This window comes from Oncorhynchus tshawytscha, linkage group LG01 (assembly GCF_018296145.1).
Source record: "Oncorhynchus tshawytscha isolate Ot180627B linkage group LG01, Otsh_v2.0, whole genome shotgun sequence".
NCBI classification, from domain to species: domain Eukaryota; kingdom Metazoa; phylum Chordata; class Actinopteri; order Salmoniformes; family Salmonidae; genus Oncorhynchus; species Oncorhynchus tshawytscha.
In genome coordinates this window covers 4,469,225-4,488,111 of record NC_056429.1, presented here as the reverse complement: position 1 = coordinate 4,488,111, position 18,887 = coordinate 4,469,225, and the positions used below count along the sequence as shown (strand labels likewise).

General features: G+C 43.3%; 1 protein-coding gene across 1 annotated transcript in view; it reads right to left on the bottom strand.

The window, feature by feature from the left end:
- LOC112237569 (epidermal growth factor receptor kinase substrate 8-like protein 2) overlaps positions 1 to 18,887 on the bottom strand; it is a 117,144-nt gene that overhangs the window by 81,178 nt on the left and 17,079 nt on the right.

The window sequence follows — 18,887 nt, the reverse complement described above, 5'->3', positions numbered from 1 at the left end:
AGTAATATCTAACAATGCTTGTGTTCCTGGCTCCAACAGTACAGTAATATCTAACAATGCTTGTGTTTCTAGCTCCAACAGGGCAGTAATATCTAACAATGCTTGTGTTTCTAGCTCCAACAGGGCAGTAATATCTAACAATGCTTGTGTTTCTAGCTCCAACAGGGCAGTAATATCTAACAATGCTTGTGTTTCTAGCTCCAACAGTACAGTAATATCTAACAATGCTTGTGTTTCTAGCTCCAACAGGGCAGTAATATCTAACAATGCTTGTGTTTCTAGCTCCAACAGGGCAGTAATATCTAACAATGCTTGTGTTTCTAGCTCCAACAGTGCAGTAATATCTAACAATGCTTGTGTTTCTAGCTCCAACAGTGCAGTAATATCTAACAATGCTTGTGTTCCTAGCTCCAACAGGGCAGTAATATCTAACAATGCTTGTGTTCCTGGCTCCAACAGTGCAGTAATATCTAACAATGCTTGTGTTTCTAGCTCCAACAGTACAGTAATATCTAACAATGCTTGTGTTCCTGGCTCCAACAGGGCAGTAATATCTAACAATGCTTGTGTTTCTAGCTCCAACAGGGCAGTAATATCTAACAATGCTTGTGTTTCTAGCTCCAACAGGGCAGTAATATCTAACAATGCTTGTGTTTCTAGCTCCAACAGGGCAGTAATATCTAACAATGCTTGTGTTTCTAGCTCCAACAGGGCAGTAATATCTAACAATGCTTGTGTTCCTGGCTCCAACAGTACAGTAATATCTAACAATGCTTGTGTTTCTAGCTCCAACAGGGCAGTAATATCTAACAATGCTTGTGTTTCTAGCTCCAACAGGGCAGTAATATCTAACAATGCTTGTGTTTCTAGCTCCAACAGGGCAGTAATATCTAACAATGCTTGTGTTTCTAGCTCCAACAGTACAGTAATATCTAACAATGCTTGTGTTTCTAGCTCCAACAGGGCAGTAATATCTAACAATGCTTGTGTTTCTAGCTCCAACAGGGCAGTAATATCTAACAATGCTTGTGTTTCTAGCTCCAACAGTGCAGTAATATCTAACAATGCTTGTGTTTCTAGCTCCAACAGGGCAGTAATATCTAACAATGCTTGTGTTCCTGGCTCCAACAGGGCAGTAATATCTAACAATGCTTGTGTTTCTAGCTCCAACAGGGCAGTAATATCTAACAATGCTTGTGTTCCTGGCTCCAACAGGGCAGTAATATCTAACAATGCTTGTGTTTCTAGCTCCAACAGGGCAGTAATATCTAACAATGCTTGTGTTCCTGGCTCCAACAGGGCAGTAATATCTAACAATGCTTGTGTTTCTAGCTCCAACAGTGCAGTAATATCTAACAATGCTTGTGTTTCTAGCTCCAACAGTGCAGTAATATCTAACAATGCTTGTGTTCCTGGCTCCAACAGGGCAGTAATATCTAACAATGCTTGTGTTTCTAGCTCCAACAGTACAGTAATATCTAACAATGCTTGTGTTTCTAGCTCCAACAGTACAGTAATATCTAACAATGCTTGTGTTCCTGGCTCCAACAGGGCAGTAATATCTAACAATGCTTGTGTTTCTAGCTCCAACAGTACAGTAATATCTAACAATGCTTGTGTTCCTGGCTCCAACAGGGCAGTAATATCTAACAATGCTTGTGTTTCTAGCTCCAACAGTGCAGTAATATCTAACAATGCTTGTGTTTCTAGCTCCAACAGGGCAGTAATATCTAACAATGCTTGTGTTTCTAGCTCCAACAGGGCAGTAATATCTAACAATGCTTGTGTTTCTAGCTCCAACAGGGCAGTAATATCTAACAATGCTTGTGTTCCTGGCTCCAACAGTACAGTAATATCTAACAATGCTTGTGTTTCTAGCTCCAACAGGGCAGTAATATCTAACAATGCTTGTGTTTCTAGCTCCAACATGGCAGTAATATCTAACAATGCTTGTGTTTCTAGCTCCAACAGGGCAGTAATATCTAACAATGCTTGTGTTTCTAGCTCCAACAGTACAGTAATATCTAACAATGCTTGTGTTTCTAGCTCCAACAGGGCAGTAATATCTAACAATGCTTGTGTTTCTAGCTCCAACAGGGCAGTAATATCTAACAATGCTTGTGTTTCTACCTCCAACAGTACAGTAATATCTAACAATGCTTGTGTTTCTAGCTCCAACAGGGCAGTAATATCTAACAATGCTTGTGTTCCTGGCTCCAACAGGGCAGTAATATCTAACAATGCTTGTGTTTCTAGCTCCAACAGGGCAGTAATATCTAACAATGCTTGTGTTCCTGGCTCCAACAGGGCAGTAATATCTAACAATGCTTGTGTTCCTGGCTCCAACAGTACAGTAATATCTAACAATGCTTGTGTTTCTAGCTCCAACAGGGCAGTAATATCTAACAATGCTTGTGTTTCTAGCTCCAACAGGGCAGTAATATCTAACAATGCTTGTGTTTCTAGCTCCAACAGTACAGTAATATCTAACAATGCTTGTGTTTCTAGCTCCAACAGGGCAGTAATATCTAACAATGCTTGTGTTCCTGGCTCCAACAGGGCAGTAATATCTAACAATGCTTGTGTTTCTAGCTCCAACAGGGCAGTAATATCTAACAATGCTTGTGTTCCTGGCTCCAACAGGGCAGTAATATCTAACAATGCTTGTGTTTCTAGCTCCAACAGTGCAGTAATATCTAACAATGCTTGTGTTCCTGGCTCCAACAGGGCAGTAATACCTAACAATGCTTGTGTTTCTAGCTCCAACAGGGCAGTAATACCTAACAATGCTTGTGTTTCTAGCTCCAACAGGGCAGTAATATCTAACAATGCTTGTGTTCCTGGCTCCAACAGGGCAGTAATATCTAACAATGCTTGTGTTCCTGGCTCCAACAGGGCAGTAATATCTAACAATGCTTGTGTTCCTGGCTCCAACAGGGCAGTAATATCTAACAATGCTTGTGTTCCTGGCTCCAACAGGGCAGTAATATCTAACAATGCTTGTGTTCCTGGCTCCAACAGGGCAGTAATATCTAACAATGCTTGTGTTCCTGGCTCCAACAGGGCAGTAATATCTAACAATGCTTGTGTTCCTGGCTCCAACAGGGCAGTAATATCTAACAATGCTTGTGTTTCTAGCTCCAACAGTGCAGTAATATCTAACAATGCTTGTGTTTCTAGCTCCAACAGGGCAGTAATACCTAACAATGCTTGTGTTCCTGGCTCCAACAGGGCAGTAATACCTAACAATGCTTGTGTTCCTGGCTCCAACAGGGCAGTAATATCTAACAATGCTTGTGTTTCTAGCTCCAACAGGGCAGTAATATCTAACAATGCTTGTGTTCCTGGCTCCAACAGGGCAGTAATATCTAACAATGCTTGTGTTTCTAGCTCCAACAGGGCAGTAATATCTAACAATGCTTGTGTTCCTGGCTCCAACAGGGCAGTAATATCTAACAATGCTTGTGTTCCTGGCTCCAACAGGGCAGTAATATCTAACAATGCTTGTGTTCCTGGCTCCAACAGGGCAGTAATATCTAACAATGCTTGTGTTCCTGGCTCCAACAGGGCAGTAATATCTAACAATGCTTGTGTTCCTGGCTCCAACAGGGCAGTAATATCTAACAATGCTTGTGTTTCTAGCTCCAACAGGGCAGTAATATCTAACAATGCTTGTGTTTCTAGCTCCAACAGTGCAGTAATACCTAACAATGCTTGTGTTCCTGGCTCCAACAGGGCAGTAATATCTAACAATGCTTGTGTTTCTAGCTCCAACAGGGCAGTAATATCTAACAATGCTTGTGTTTCTAGCTCCAACAGTGCAGTAATACCTAACAATGCTTGTGTTCCTGGCTCCAACAGGGCAGTAATATCTAACAATGCTTGTGTTCCTGGCTCCAACAGGGCAGTAATATCTAACAATGCTTGTGTTTCTAGCTCCAACAGGGCAGTAATATCTAACAATGCTTGTGTTCCTGGCTCCAACAGGGCAGTAATATCTAACAATGCTTGTGTTCCTGGCTCCAACAGGGCAGTAATATCTAACAATGCTTGTGTTCCTGGCTCCAACAGGGCAGTAATATCTAACAATGCTTGTGTTTCTAGCTCCAACAGGGCAGTAATATCTAACAATGCTTGTGTTCCTGGCTCCAACAGGGCAGTAATATCTAACAATGCTTGTGTTCCTGGCTCCAACAGGGCAGTAATATCTAACAATGCTTGTGTTCCTGGCTCCAACAGGGCAGTAATATCTAACAATGCTTGTGTTCCTGGCTCCAACAGGGCAGTAATATCTAACAATGCTTGTGTTCCTGGCTCCAACAGGGCAGTAATATCTAACAATGCTTGTGTTCCTGGCTCCAACAGGGCAGTAATATCTAACAATGCTTGTGTTCCTGGCTCCAACAGGGCAGTAATATCTAACAATGCTTGTGTTTCTAGCTCCAACAGTGCAGTAATATCTAACAATGCTTGTGTTTCTAGCTCCAACAGGGCAGTAATACCTAACAATGCTTGTGTTCCTGGCTCCAACAGGGCAGTAATACCTAACAATGCTTGTGTTCCTGGCTCCAACAGGGCAGTAATATCTAACAATGCTTGTGTTTCTAGCTCCAACAGGGCAGTAATATCTAACAATGCTTGTGTTCCTGGCTCCAACAGGGCAGTAATATCTAACAATGCTTGTGTTTCTAGCTCCAACAGGGCAGTAATATCTAACAATGCTTGTGTTCCTGGCTCCAACAGGGCAGTAATATCTAACAATGCTTGTGTTCCTGGCTCCAACAGGGCAGTAATATCTAACAATGCTTGTGTTCCTGGCTCCAACAGGGCAGTAATATCTAACAATGCTTGTGTTCCTGGCTCCAACAGGGCAGTAATATCTAACAATGCTTGTGTTCCTGGCTCCAACAGGGCAGTAATATCTAACAATGCTTGTGTTTCTAGCTCCAACAGGGCAGTAATATCTAACAATGCTTGTGTTTCTAGCTCCAACAGTGCAGTAATACCTAACAATGCTTGTGTTCCTGGCTCCAACAGGGCAGTAATATCTAACAATGCTTGTGTTTCTAGCTCCAACAGGGCAGTAATATCTAACAATGCTTGTGTTTCTAGCTCCAACAGTGCAGTAATACCTAACAATGCTTGTGTTCCTGGCTCCAACAGGGCAGTAATATCTAACAATGCTTGTGTTCCTGGCTCCAACAGGGCAGTAATATCTAACAATGCTTGTGTTTCTAGCTCCAACAGGGCAGTAATATCTAACAATGCTTGTGTTCCTGGCTCCAACAGGGCAGTAATATCTAACAATGCTTGTGTTCCTGGCTCCAACAGGGCAGTAATATCTAACAATGCTTGTGTTCCTGGCTCCAACAGGGCAGTAATATCTAACAATGCTTGTGTTTCTAGCTCCAACAGGGCAGTAATATCTAACAATGCTTGTGTTCCTGGCTCCAACAGGGCAGTAATATCTAACAATGCTTGTGTTCCTGGCTCCAACAGGGCAGTAATATCTAACAATGCTTGTGTTCCTGGCTCCAACAGGGCAGTAATATCTAACAATGCTTGTGTTCCTGGCTCCAACAGTGCAGTAATATCTAACAATGCTTGTGTTTCTAGCTCCAACAGGGCAGTAATATCTAACAATGCTTGTGTTCCTGGCTCCAACAGGGCAGTAATATCTAACAATGCTTGTGTTCCTAGCTCCAACAGGGCAGTAATATCTGACAATGCTTGTGTTCCTGGCTCCAACAGTCCAGTAATATCTAACAATGCTTGTGTTCCTGGCTCCAACAGTCCAGTAATATCTGACAATGCTTGTGTTCCTGGCTCCAACAGTCCAGTAATATCTAACAATGCTTGTGTTCCTAGCTCCAACAGGGCAGTAATATCTAACAATGCTTGTGCTCCTGGCTCCAACAGGGCAGTAATATCTAACAATGCTTGTGTTCCTGGCTCCAACAGGGCAGTAATATCTAACAATGCTTGTGTTTCTAGCTCCAACAGGGCAGTAATACCTAACATGCTTGTGTTCCTGGCTCCAACAGGGCAGTAATATCTAACAATGCTTGTGTTCCTGGCTCCAACAGGGCAGTAATATCTAACAATGCTTGTGTTCCTGGCTCCAACAGGGCAGTAATATCTAACAATGCTTGTGTTTCTAGCTCCAACAGTACAGTAATATCTAACAATGCTTTTGTTTTTAGCTCCAACAGGGCAGTAATATCTAACAATGCTTGTGTTTCTAGCTCCAACAGGGCAGTAATACCTAACAATGCTTGTGTTCCTGGCTCCAACAGGGCAGTAATATCTAACAATGCTTGTGTTCCTGGCTCCAACAGGGCAGTAATACCTAACAATGCTTGTGTTTCTAGCTCCAACAGGGCAGTAATACCTAACAATGCTTGTGTTCCTGGCTCCAACAGGGCAGTAATATCTAACAATGCTTGTGTTCCTAGCTCCAACAGGGCAGTAATATCTAACAATGCTTGTGTTCCTGGCTCCAACAGGGCAGTAATATCTAACAATGCTTGTGTTTCTGGCTCCAACAGGGCAGTAATATCTAACAATGCTTGTGTTTCTAGCTCCAACAGGGCAGTAATACCTAACAATGCTTGTGTTCCTGGCTCCAACAGGGCAGTAATATCTAACAATGCTTGTGTTTCTAGCTCCAACAGGGCAGTAATATCTAACAATGCTTGTGTTTCTAGCTCCAACAGGGCAGAAATATCTAACAATGCTTGTGTTTCTAGCTCCAACAGGGCAGTAATATCTAACAATGCTTGTGTTCCTGGCTCCAACAGGGCAGTAATATCTAACAATGCTTGTGTTCCTAGCTCCAACAGGGCAGTAATATCTAACAATGCTTGTGTTCCTGGCTCCAACAGTCCAGTAATATCTGACAATGCTTGTGTTCCTGGCTCCAACAGGGCAGTAATATCTAACAATGCTTGTGTTCCTGGCTCCAACAGGGCAGTAATATCTAACAATGCTTGTGTTTCTAGCTCCAACAGTGCAGTAATATCTAACAATGCTTGTGTTCCTAGCTCCAACAGTACAGTAATATCTAACAATGCTTGTGTTCCTAGCTCCAACAGTGCAGTAATATCTAACAATGCTTGTGTTCCTGGCTCCAACAGGGCAGTAATATCTAACAATGCTTGTGTTCCTGGCTCCAACAGGGAAGTAATATCTAACAATGCTTGTGTTTCTAGCTCCAACAGTTCAGTAGAGAACTTTTTAGGTTGTCAGCGATGTGCTTGAAAGACTTTGTCCCTCTCCAATGCAGCCCCTGTTGATGGGGGTGTGCTCTCTCTGCTGTCTGCTGTAGGTCCACGATCAGCTCCTTCGTTTTGTTGACGTTGAGGGAGAGGCTATTTTCCTGGCACCACTCCGCCAGGGCCCTCACCTCCTCCCTGTCGTCTTAAGTTTCTGCCTATAAGTGGGGGAGGAGTAGAATGGAGGAATGATCTGATTTTTTAGAAGGGAGGGCCTTCTAGCTATCCAGGAAGGAGCAGTAGCAATGACCCTCGGTCCTCAATGCGAGTGTAGCACAGGAGACATGTTGATAGAATTTCGGTACATTTTTCCTCAGATTTCCATGTGGTTCAGTCGATAGAGCATAGTGCTTGCAGTGCCAGGGTTGTAGGTTCGAATCCCATGGGGGACCAGTATGGGGGGGGGCACACAAAAAAAGTTCCAGTCACTACTGTACTTTGCTCTGGATAAGGGTGTCTGATTAATGACTAAAATGCTAAAGTCCCCTGCGACAATAACTGTGGCCTCAGGATATGTGATTTCCAGTGTAGTTCTTTGAGAGCCATTGTCAGCTTATGCATCAGTGTTTTGGTTCAGACCCCGGGATGAATAGAGCTGCCTTGGGAAGTTCAAACAGGATCCAGGTCAGGGAAATCTCCTGTCTGATCATATTTCTGGTGAGTGATCGCCAATCTAAATATCCCAAAGTCATTTTCGGGTGTAGGTAATAAAACAAGAAACATTCTCAGCCAATAACGCAGTAAATAACACACACAACTACTGCAAAGTTGGCTAAGAGCTAGAACCAAGGTGACCATTTCACAACGTGAAAATTGTAGTTGTTGTGGGGAATGGCTCAGAGTGCTGTTGGTGGCTCAGAGTGCTGTTGGTGGCTCAGAATGCTGTTGGTGGGTGGCTCAGAGTGCTGTTGGTGGGTGGCTCAGAGCGCTGTTGGTGGCTCAGAGTGCTGTTGGTGGGTGGCTCAGAGCGCTGTTGGTGGCTCAGAGTGCTGTTGGTGGGTGGCTCAGAGTGCTGTTGGTGGCTCAGAGCGCTGTTGGTGGCTCAGAGTGCTGTTGGTGGCTCAGAGTGCTGTTGGTGGGTGGCTCAGAGCGTTGTTGGTGGCTCAGAGCGCTGTTGGTGGCTCAGAGCGCTGTTGGTGGCTCAGAGTGCTGTTGGTGGGTGGTTCAGAGCGCTGTTGGTGGCTCAGAGTGCTGTTGGTGGGTGGCTCAGAGCGCTGTTGGTGGGTCAGAGTGCTGTTGGTGGGTGGCTCAGAGTGCTGTTGGTGGGTGGCTCAGAGTGCTGTTGGTGGCTCAGAGCGCTGTTGGTGGGTCAGAGCGCTGTTGGTGGCTCAGAGTGCTGTTGGTGGGTAAGAGTGCTGTTGGTGGGTAAGAGTGCTGTTGGTGGCTCAGAGCGCTGTTGGTGGCTCAGAGTGCTGTTGGTGGGTCAGAGTGCTGTTGGTGGGTGGCTCAGAGCGCTGTTGGCGGCTCAGAGTGCTGTTGGTGGGTGGCTCAGAGCGCTGTTGGTGGCTCAGAGCGCTGTTGGTGGCTCAGAGTGCTGTTGGTGGGTCAGAGCGCTGTTGGTGGGTGGGTCAGAGCGCTGTTGGTGGGTGGCTCAGAGTGCTGTTGGTGGGGGTGGCTCAGAGTGCTGTTGGTGGGTGGTTCAGAGCGCTGTTGGTGGGTGGTTCAGAACCGTTGACGACTAACAACCGTTTATGCCTGTTGAAATGTTAAGATGCCCAAAAGTAGTTCAAAATATTGTTTCCATCTTAAGCAGTGAAACTGTTTGGGGAAAATCAGCTTTGTTTACATAGCAAGGATGAAAAGAATGTCATTTTGGCTGTAATGATCTCCAAAATTCAACTCGCACCGTTGATTTAGCAACAGACGCTACTAGCTCATCGAATCCCATTGTGACGCGAGGGGACGATGACACTATTTGGCATGAGAGGGCCTCTAAGGTGGTAGGAGGACACAATAGGGCTAACAGCTGGTTAATCTACACCACTGTCACGCAATCTTTAGCGTACTATTAGCATACGATTAGCCTACTATTAAAAGAGCATATTGGAACTGTTTTAACTTAATCAATTGACATTTGCTATGTTTTTATAACAGCCAGTTAAGTTAACTATTAGTTAATTTACTGTGCCCTAAGAAAACAAGGTATATAACCAAAGGGCAGTAGAGCAATGACTCTTTATCTCTTGATGATAGGAACCGTGTAAAAAAAGAAAAAAAAAGAGAGAAAATAAGAACATTTTTAAAAACTATCCCTTTCCTCTCGTCAGACTTGATGGCACCTCCTCAAGACAGTCAGTAACGATGACGTAATCATGTAATGTCTAATGTGTCTCCGTCTAATGACACCATAAATAATGGTGTCATTAGTAAATGATTGTGTAAAACTTTCTTATTTTTTTTTTCCTTTATTTAACTAGGCAAGTCAGTTAAGAACAAATTCTTATTTTCAATGACAGCCTAGGAACAGTGGGTTAACTGCCTGTTCAGGGGCAGAACGACAGATTTGTACCTTGTCAGCTCGGGGATTTGAACTTGCAACCTTCTGGTTACTAGTCCAACGCTCTAACCACTAGGCTACCCTGCCTCCCCATGGCCTGATCCCTGATCTGTGTATGCTACAAAATCACCATAGGAGTTAACAAGACAACACAAACAGATCTGAGACAAAGGTAATATTAAAAGGCCCAGGTCAGTCAAAAACGTGATTCTCCTGTATTTTAATATATATATATATATTTCCACTCTATGATGTTGGAATAATATTGTGAAATTGTGAAAATGATGATAATGTCCTTTTAGTGTAAGAGCTGTTTGAAAAGACCACCTGTAGTTTCAGCCTGTTTTTGGAGGGATGGAGTTTTGACCTGCTTGGTGACATCACCAGGTCGGTAAATTCGTTAATAGACCAATAAGAAAGAGAGTTCCAAACCTCTCTGCCAATACCAACTAGCTTTCTGTTTTCCCCTCCCCACTCAGACCAGCCCCACACAGTCCTAGAAACATTCTTGCTTGAGAAATAGCTCTTTGCTAAGAAGCGATTTTTGTTTATTTTTCACCATATTAATTGAAAACAAATCACAGTAAGTTACTTAATTGTTACTCAGAAATGATTTGATATTGAGATAAAAACAGTCTGCATTGGGCCTTTAATGCCTTTACTTACTAGAAGTAAAGTGTTGTTACGTTAGGTCTACTCCTGCTCCGATGTTCGACGTCACCAGTCGACTAACCACCGGGCCTGGCATTCATCTTTACTCACACCTGGACTTCGTTGCTTACCATTTATCTAGCGCTCGGTTCCGTCAGTCATCAGGTTGTAATTGTTTGTGTTTCCATGTCCAGACGCTTCTCTTGTTTTGTACCGGTCTTTGTTTGTTTGTTTGTTTGTTTGTTTTCTTCATTAAACCCACTAACTGCACCTTCTTCCTGACTCCCTGTGTCTACGTTACAGGTGTCCGCTTCACACTGCAGATTTGAGTTTCATCCAGTAACTTTTTAAGTCGCCATTTTGTATTTTTGTGGAGAAAGAAAAAAAAAACTTTTTTTTTTTTTTTTTTTTACAAGAAGATGATTATTTTCACTCTACTCTTCCCTTCCTTCTTTAAATCATTGTTTACCTGAGTAGCCTTCTCCTCTAAGCATCTCTTTATATTAGCTTGTGCTATATTGATTACAACAGAGCCCAGGGTAGGTCTGATGTCACTCGTTGGTTACTAGCTGCTACTATTAAGTGCTTGACTGACTGGTCAGGTACTGGCTCAGTCTACCTGTCAGCTGGGTGTCCATATGGTACAGATATTACCAAGCAGAAGGGCTCTGATTGGGCCCTACCCCTTCGGGCCCTGGTCAAAAAGTACTGTATATAGGGAATAGTACTACATCGGGCTGAGGTAACAAGGGGCTGAGGTGAGGTAACAAGGGGCTGAGGTGAGGTAACAAGGGGCTGAGGTGAGGTAACAAGGGGCTGAGGTGAGGTAACAAGGGGCTGAGGTGAGGTAACAAGGGGCTGAGGTGAGGTAACAACGGGCTGAGGTGAGGTAACAACGGGCTGAGGTGAGATAACAACGGGCTGAGGTGAGGTAACAACGGGCTGAGGTGAGATAACAACGGGCTGAGGTGAGGTAACAACGGGCTGAGGTAACAACAGGCTGACAATCTCTCCCAGTGCCTGCTTCCATCTACAGCAAGACACAGACTGTGAGGATATTAATAGCCATTAAAACTGTGTCGGAGGAGCAACAAGGAGCATGAGAGGCGCTGGAGCTTATCTAGATACAGCTTATCTAGATATCTATATAATACCATAGCAGATTACACAAACAAAGTATGCATACCAAATGGAACCCTGTTCCCTGTATAGTGTCCTCCTTTTGACGCAGAGTCCTTTGAACTATATAGGGAATAGGATGCCATTTGGGACGAAGGCCATGACCAATAGGTGAATGAGAGGCCTGGGAGACTATAGCAGAGTGACTAGGTAGTGTTTAATTCAACACTTCCTCTTTCCTCTCTTATCTCTCCTCTCTCCCATTGTTCCGGATAGCCAGGTGCTGGCAGGAGACTAGGTTTCAGGGTAGGAGGCAGGGAGGGGGGATGAGAGAGGGGCAGGGAGGGAGGGAGGGAGAGATGAGAGCGAGGAAGGGAGGGGATGAGAGAGAGGGAGGGAGGATGTGGATGGAGCATGCTCCCTCTGCTGTCTTCTGAAGTCCACGATTAGCTCCTTTGTTTTGTTGAGGTCGAGAGGGAGGTTAGTTTCCTGGCACCACCCTCCCAGGGCCCTCACCTCCTCCCTGTAGGCTGTCTCGTCATTGTCGGTAATCAGGCCTACCACTGTTGTGTTGTCTGCAAACTTGATGATTGATTTGGAGACATGCGTGGCCACGCACTCCTAGGTGAACATGGAGTACCGGAGGAGAATCAGCAAAGCGGAGGTGTAATTTCCTACCGTCACCACCTGGGGGCGACCTGTCAGGAAGTCCAGGACCCAGTTGCACAGGGCAAAGTTCAAACCCAGGGCCCCGAGCTTAACGATGAGCTTCGAGGGCAAATGGTGTTGAAGGCTGAGGTGAGGTCACTTTCACCTGGGTTTCTGCTAGTACACTGCTCAAAAAAATAAAGGGAACACTAAAATAACACATCCTAGATCTGAATGAATGAAATATTCTTATTAAATACTTTTTTCTTTACATAGTTGAATGTGCTGACAACAAAATCACACAAAAATGATCAACGGAAATCAAATTTATCAACCCATGGAGGTCTGGATTTGGAGTCAAACTCAAAATTAAAGTGGAACACCACACTACAGGCTGATCCAACTTTGATGTAATGTCCTTAAAACAAGTCAAAATGAGGCTCAGTAGTGTGTGTGGCCTCCACGTGCCTGTATGATCTCCCTACAATGTCTGGGCATGCTCCTGATGAGGTGGCGGATAGTCTCCTGAGGGATCTCCTCCCAGACCTGGACTAAAGCATCCGCCAACTCCTGGACAGTCTGTGGTGCAACGTGGCGTTGGTGGATGGAGCGAGACATGATGTCCCAGATGTGCTCAATTGGATTCAGGTCTGGGGAACGGGCGGCCAGTCCATAGCATCAATGCCTTCCTCTTGCAGGAACTGCTGACACACTCCAGCCACATGAGGTCTAGCATTGTCTTGCATTAGGAGGAACCCAGGGCCAACCGCACCAGCATATGGTCTCACAAGGGGTCTGAGGATCTCATCTCGGGTACCTAATGGCAGTCAGGCTACCTCTGGCAAGCACATGGAGGGCTTTGTGAACAGCATGTGAAATGTATTGTCAATCAGTGTTGCTTCCTAAGTGGACAGTTTGATTTCACAGAAGTGTGATTGACTTGGAGTTACATTGTGTTGTTTAAGTGTTCCCTTTATTTTTTTGAGCAGTGTATATATAAAACTGTCTTCCAATGATATGATGTCATAACAACCGGTTTTACTCGCTGGATAGTTACAAATAAAACATTAAAGGAAGAGGACTTCATCAGATATCGTGGCCAACACTGATTCTACCACGAAGGCCTGATACAAGAGTCGTGGACTAGTGGGCCTCATTTACAGAAGTTCACCATGAGTCTCAAATGGCACCCTATCCAGTACACTATATTTGACCAGAGGCCCTATGGCACCCTATTCCCTACATAGTGCACTACTTTAGACCAGAGCCCTATGGCACCCTATTCCCTACATAGTGCACTACTTTAGACCAGAGCCCTATGGCACCCTATTCCCTACATGGCCAAAAGTAGTGCACTAAGGGCCCAACCTATGTCACCTCTGCACTGTCTGTTACTTGACTGAAAAGCTCCAGATCTTGTATGAAGCACCAGCCAGTAGCTCAATACTAATGACCTTATACAGTACATCATTCCACGATCAATATCAAATCATCATTACACGATCAATATCAATCATTATTACACAATCAATATCAATCATTCCACGATCAATATCAATCATTCCACGATCAATATCAATCATCATTACACGATCAATATCAATCCTCATTACACGATCAAGATCAATCATCATTGCACGATCAATATCAATCATTATTACACAATCAATATCAATCATTCCACGATCAATATCAATCATCATTCCACGATCAATATCAATCATCATTACACAATCAATATCAATCATTCCACAATCAATATCAATCATTCCACGATCAATATCAATCATCATTCCACGATCAATATCAATCATCATTACACAATCAATATCAATCATCATTACACAATCAATATCAATCATCATTAAACGATGCTGGGGACCCACTGCTGGCTTGCTTCTGAAGCTAAGCAGGGTTGGTCCTGGTCAGTCCCTGGATGGGAGATCAGATGCTGCTGGAAGTGGTGTTGGAGGGCCAGTAGGAGGCACCCTTACCTCTGGTCTAAAAAAATATCCCAATACCCCAGGAGGGTGCTGTCTTTTGGATGGGATGTTAAACGGGTGTCCTGACTCTCTGATGTCATTAAAGATCCCATGGCACTTATCGTAAGAGTAGGGGTGTTAACCCCCGGTGTCCTGGCTAAATTCCCAACTTGGCCTTCATACCATCACGGTCACCTAATAATCCCCAGTTTACAATTGGCTCATTCATCCCCCTCCTCTCCCCTGTAACTATTCCCCAGGTTGTTGCTGTAAATGAGAACGTGTTCTCAGTCAATTTACCTGGTAAAACAAGGGATAAATCAAATATAGCCTCTCACCTGAATCAACATTGTATAACTTAATTTAACCTCTGACCTAAACACTAACCTTAACCCTAAATCAACATTGTATAACCTAAATATAGCCTCTGACCTAAACCTAAACCCTGAATCAACATTGTATAACTTAAATATAGCCTCTCACCTAAACCCTAAATCAATATTGTATAACTTAAATATAGCCTCTCACCTAAACCCTAAATCAACATTGTATAACTTAAATATAGCCTCTCACCTAAACCCTGAATCAATATTGTATAACTTAAATATAGCCTCTCACCTAAACCCTAAATCAATATTGTATAACTTAAATATAGCCTCTCACCTAAACCCTAAATCAACATTGTATAACTTAAATATAGCCTCTCACCTAAACCCTGAATCAATATTGTATAACTTAAATATAGCCTCTGACCTAAACCCTGAATCAATATTGTATAACTTAAATATAGCCTCTGACCTAAACCCTGAATCAACATTGTATAACTTAAATATAGCCTCTGACCTAAACCCTGAATCAACATTGTATAACTTAAATATAGCCTCTCACCTAAACCCTAACCCTGAATCAACATCGAAGTTATACATACAGCCTTAGACCTAGAAGACATCAAGACTTTCACCTATCAACCAGCCTCTGTGACATAACAACTTACTAGAATCGGCATCCCCAGCCGCGTCCTCAGAGCATGCGCAGCGCAGACCAGCTGGCTGGTGTGTTTACGGAGTTATTCAATCAATCAATCCCTATCCCAGTCTGCTGTTCCCACATGCTTCAAGAGGGTCACCAATTCAATTCAATTCAAGGGGCTTTATTGGCATGGGAAACAGGTGTTAACATTGCCAAAGCAAGTGAGGTAGAGAATATACAAAAGTGAAATAAACAATAAAAATTAACAGTAAACTTTACACATTCAGAGGTTTCAAAACAATAAAGACATTACAAATGTCATACTATATATATATATATATATATATATATATATACACACAGTGTTGTAACAATGTAGAAATGGTTAAAGTACGGGTTGTAAATATGGGTTGTATTTACAATGGTGTTTGTTCTTCACTGGTTGCCCTTTTCTTGTGGCAACATTGTTCCTGTTCCCAAGAAAGCGAAGGTAACTAGAGCTAAACGACTATCGCCCCGTAGCACTCCCTTCCGTCATCATGAAGTGCTTTGAGAGACTAGTCAAGGATCATATCACCTCCACCCTACCTGACACCCTAGACCCACTCCAATTTGCTTACCGCTACCAATAGGTCCACAGGCGATGCAATCGCAATCACACTGCCCTAACCCATCAGGACAAGAAGAATACCTATGTGAGAATGCTGTTCTTCGATTACAGCTCAGCATATAACAACATAGTACCCTCCAAACTTGTCATTAAGCTTGAGACCCTGGGTCTCGACCCCGCCCTGTGCAACTGGGTACTGGACTTCCTGACGGGCAGCCCCTAGGTGGTGAGGGTAGGAAACAACATCTCCACCGCGCTGGGGCCCCACGAGGGTGCGTTCTCAGCCCTCTCCTGTATTCCCTGTTCACCCATGACTGCGTGGCCATGCACGCCTCCAACTCAATCCTCAAGTTTGCAGACGACACTACAGTGGTAGGCTTGATTACCAACAATGACGAGACGGCCTACAGGGAGGAGGTGAGGGCCCTCGGAGTGTGGTGTCAGGAAAATAACCTCACACTCAACGTCAACAAAACAAAGGAGATGATTGTGGACTTCAGGAAACAGCAGAGGGAGCAGCCTCCTATCCACATCAATGGAACAGTAGTGGAGAAGGTGGAAAGTTTTAAGTTCCTCGGCGTACACATCACGGACAAACTGAAATGGTCCACCCACACTGTGGTGAAGAAGGCGCAATATCGCCTCTTCAACCTCAGGAGGATGAAGAAATTCGGCTTGTCACCAAAAGCACTCACAAACCTTTACAGATGCACTATCGAGAGCATCCTGTTGGTCTGTATCACCGCCTGGTACGGAAACTGCTCCGCCCACAACCGTAAGGCTCTCCAGAGGGTAGTGAGGTCTGCACAACGCATCACCGGGGGCAAACTACCTGCCCTCCAGGACACCTACACCACCCGATGTCACAGGAAGGCCAAAAATATCATCAAGGACAAGAACCACCCGAGCCACTGCCTGTTCACCCCGCTATCATCCAGAAGGCGAGGTCAGTACAGGTGCATCAAAGCTGGGACCGATAGAAGCTGTTTTTCAGTCTATCTTAAGGCCATCAAACTGTTAACCTCTCTTGGGTAGGGGGCAGTATTTTCACTTCCGAATGAAAAGCGTGCCCAAAGTAAACTGCCTGTTACTCAGGCATAGGATATGCATATAATTGGTAGATTTTCGATAGAAAACACACTAGAGTTTCTAGAAGTGTTAAAATAATGGCTGTGAGTTAACAGAACTGTTATGGCAGGCGAAACCCCGAGGACAAACCATCCCAAAAAATATCAGCCTACCACTATTTTCAATGTCACTTTTATTATAAGGCGAAGTCCTCCCAGATTGCAGTTCCTAGGGCTTCCACTAGATGTCAACAGTCTTTAGAAAGAGTTTCAGGCTGGTTTTTGGAAAAATGAGCCAGAAATTGTAGTTTTTCTAGGTGGCTCCCATTGTGGCTCTAGTGTTTCCAAGCGTGTGAATGAGAACGCGTTCTTTGGTATTTTTCACGTGTAAAGACAATAACGATTCTCCGTCTTAAATTGTATATTTTATTTACATATTAGGTTTCATTATAAACGTTGTTTGAATTGTTTGGAAACGTTTACATAACGTTTGGGATTCATTTTGTACGCATTTTGATGGGACTGCATTTTGATGGGAGGGAAACTGGGTGGGTTTTCATCTGGAATTAGTGCCTTAAGCATTCAGAAAAAGGAGGTATTTGGTCATAAAGAGGGACATTATTGAACAAAACAAAAAATGTATTGTCTAACTTGAAGACCTGGGAGTGCCACCAGATGAAGATCATCAAAGGTAAGTGATTCATTTTAATGCTATTTCTGACTTTCGTGACACCTCTCCTTGGCTGGTAAATGGCTGTATGGGTTTCTGTGGCTAGGTGCTGAGCTAACATAATCGCAAAGTGTGCTTTCACCGTAAAGCCTTTTTGAAATCTGACACAGCGTTTGCATTAAGGAGAAGTTTATCTTTATTTGTATGTTTAACAAATGTATCGTTTATCAATGTTTATGATGAGTATTTCTGTAATTTGATGTGGCTCTCTGCACTTTCACCGGATGTTTGTTTGAGACAATGCATTTCTGACCATAACGTGCCAATGTAAACTGAGATTTTTGGATATAAATATGAACTTTATCGAACAGAACATACATGTATTGTGTAACATGAAATCCTATGAGTGTCATCTGATGAAGATCAAAGGTTAGTGATTCATTTTATCTCTATTTCTGCTTTTTGTGACTCCTCTCTTTGGCTGGAAAAATGGCTGTGTTTTTCTGTGACTTGGCTCTGACCTAACAATCGTTTGGTGTGCTTTCATCGTGAAGCCTTTTTGAAATCGGACACTGTGGTGGGATTAACAACACGTTTATCTTTAAAATAGTGTAAAATACTTGTATGTTTGAGGAATTTTAATTATGGGATTTCTGTTTTTGGGATTTCTGTTTTGAATTTGGCGCCCTGCACTTTCACTGGCTGTTGGCGATGTGGGACACTACCGTCCCACATATCCCAGAGAGGCTAATTAATAATTAAACATTGGATGTAATAAATGTATCACTAATCACTTTAAACAATGCCACTTTATATAATGTTTACATACCCTACATTACTCATCTCATATGTATATACTGTACTCTATACCATCTACTGCATCTTGCCTATGCTGTTCGGCCATCGCTCATCCATATTCTTATTCATTCCTTTATACACACAAGTGTAAGGTAGTTGTTGTGAAATTGTTAGATTACTTGTTAGATATTACTGCACTTGTCGGAACTAGAAGCACAAGCATTTCGCTACACTCGCATTAACATCTGCTAACCATGTGTATGTGGCCAATACAATTTGATTTGAATAGTCTTTTATGATATTTGCCCATATTCATAAAGCACCTTGAAGTAGGGTTTATTGACATGTATTTGATCCTTATTTTACCAAGTAAATTGACTGAGAACACATTCTCATTTACAGCAGCCACCTGGGGAATAGTTACAGGGGAGAGGAGGGGGATGAATGAGCCAAACCAGGGATTATTAGGTGACCGTGATGGTATGAGGGACAGATTGGGAATTTAGCCAGAACGTCACATAGCCTCTGACCTAGCCTCTGACCCTGACTCAACATTATAAAACGTAATTTAGCCTCTGACCTAAATCTAACCTTGTATAACT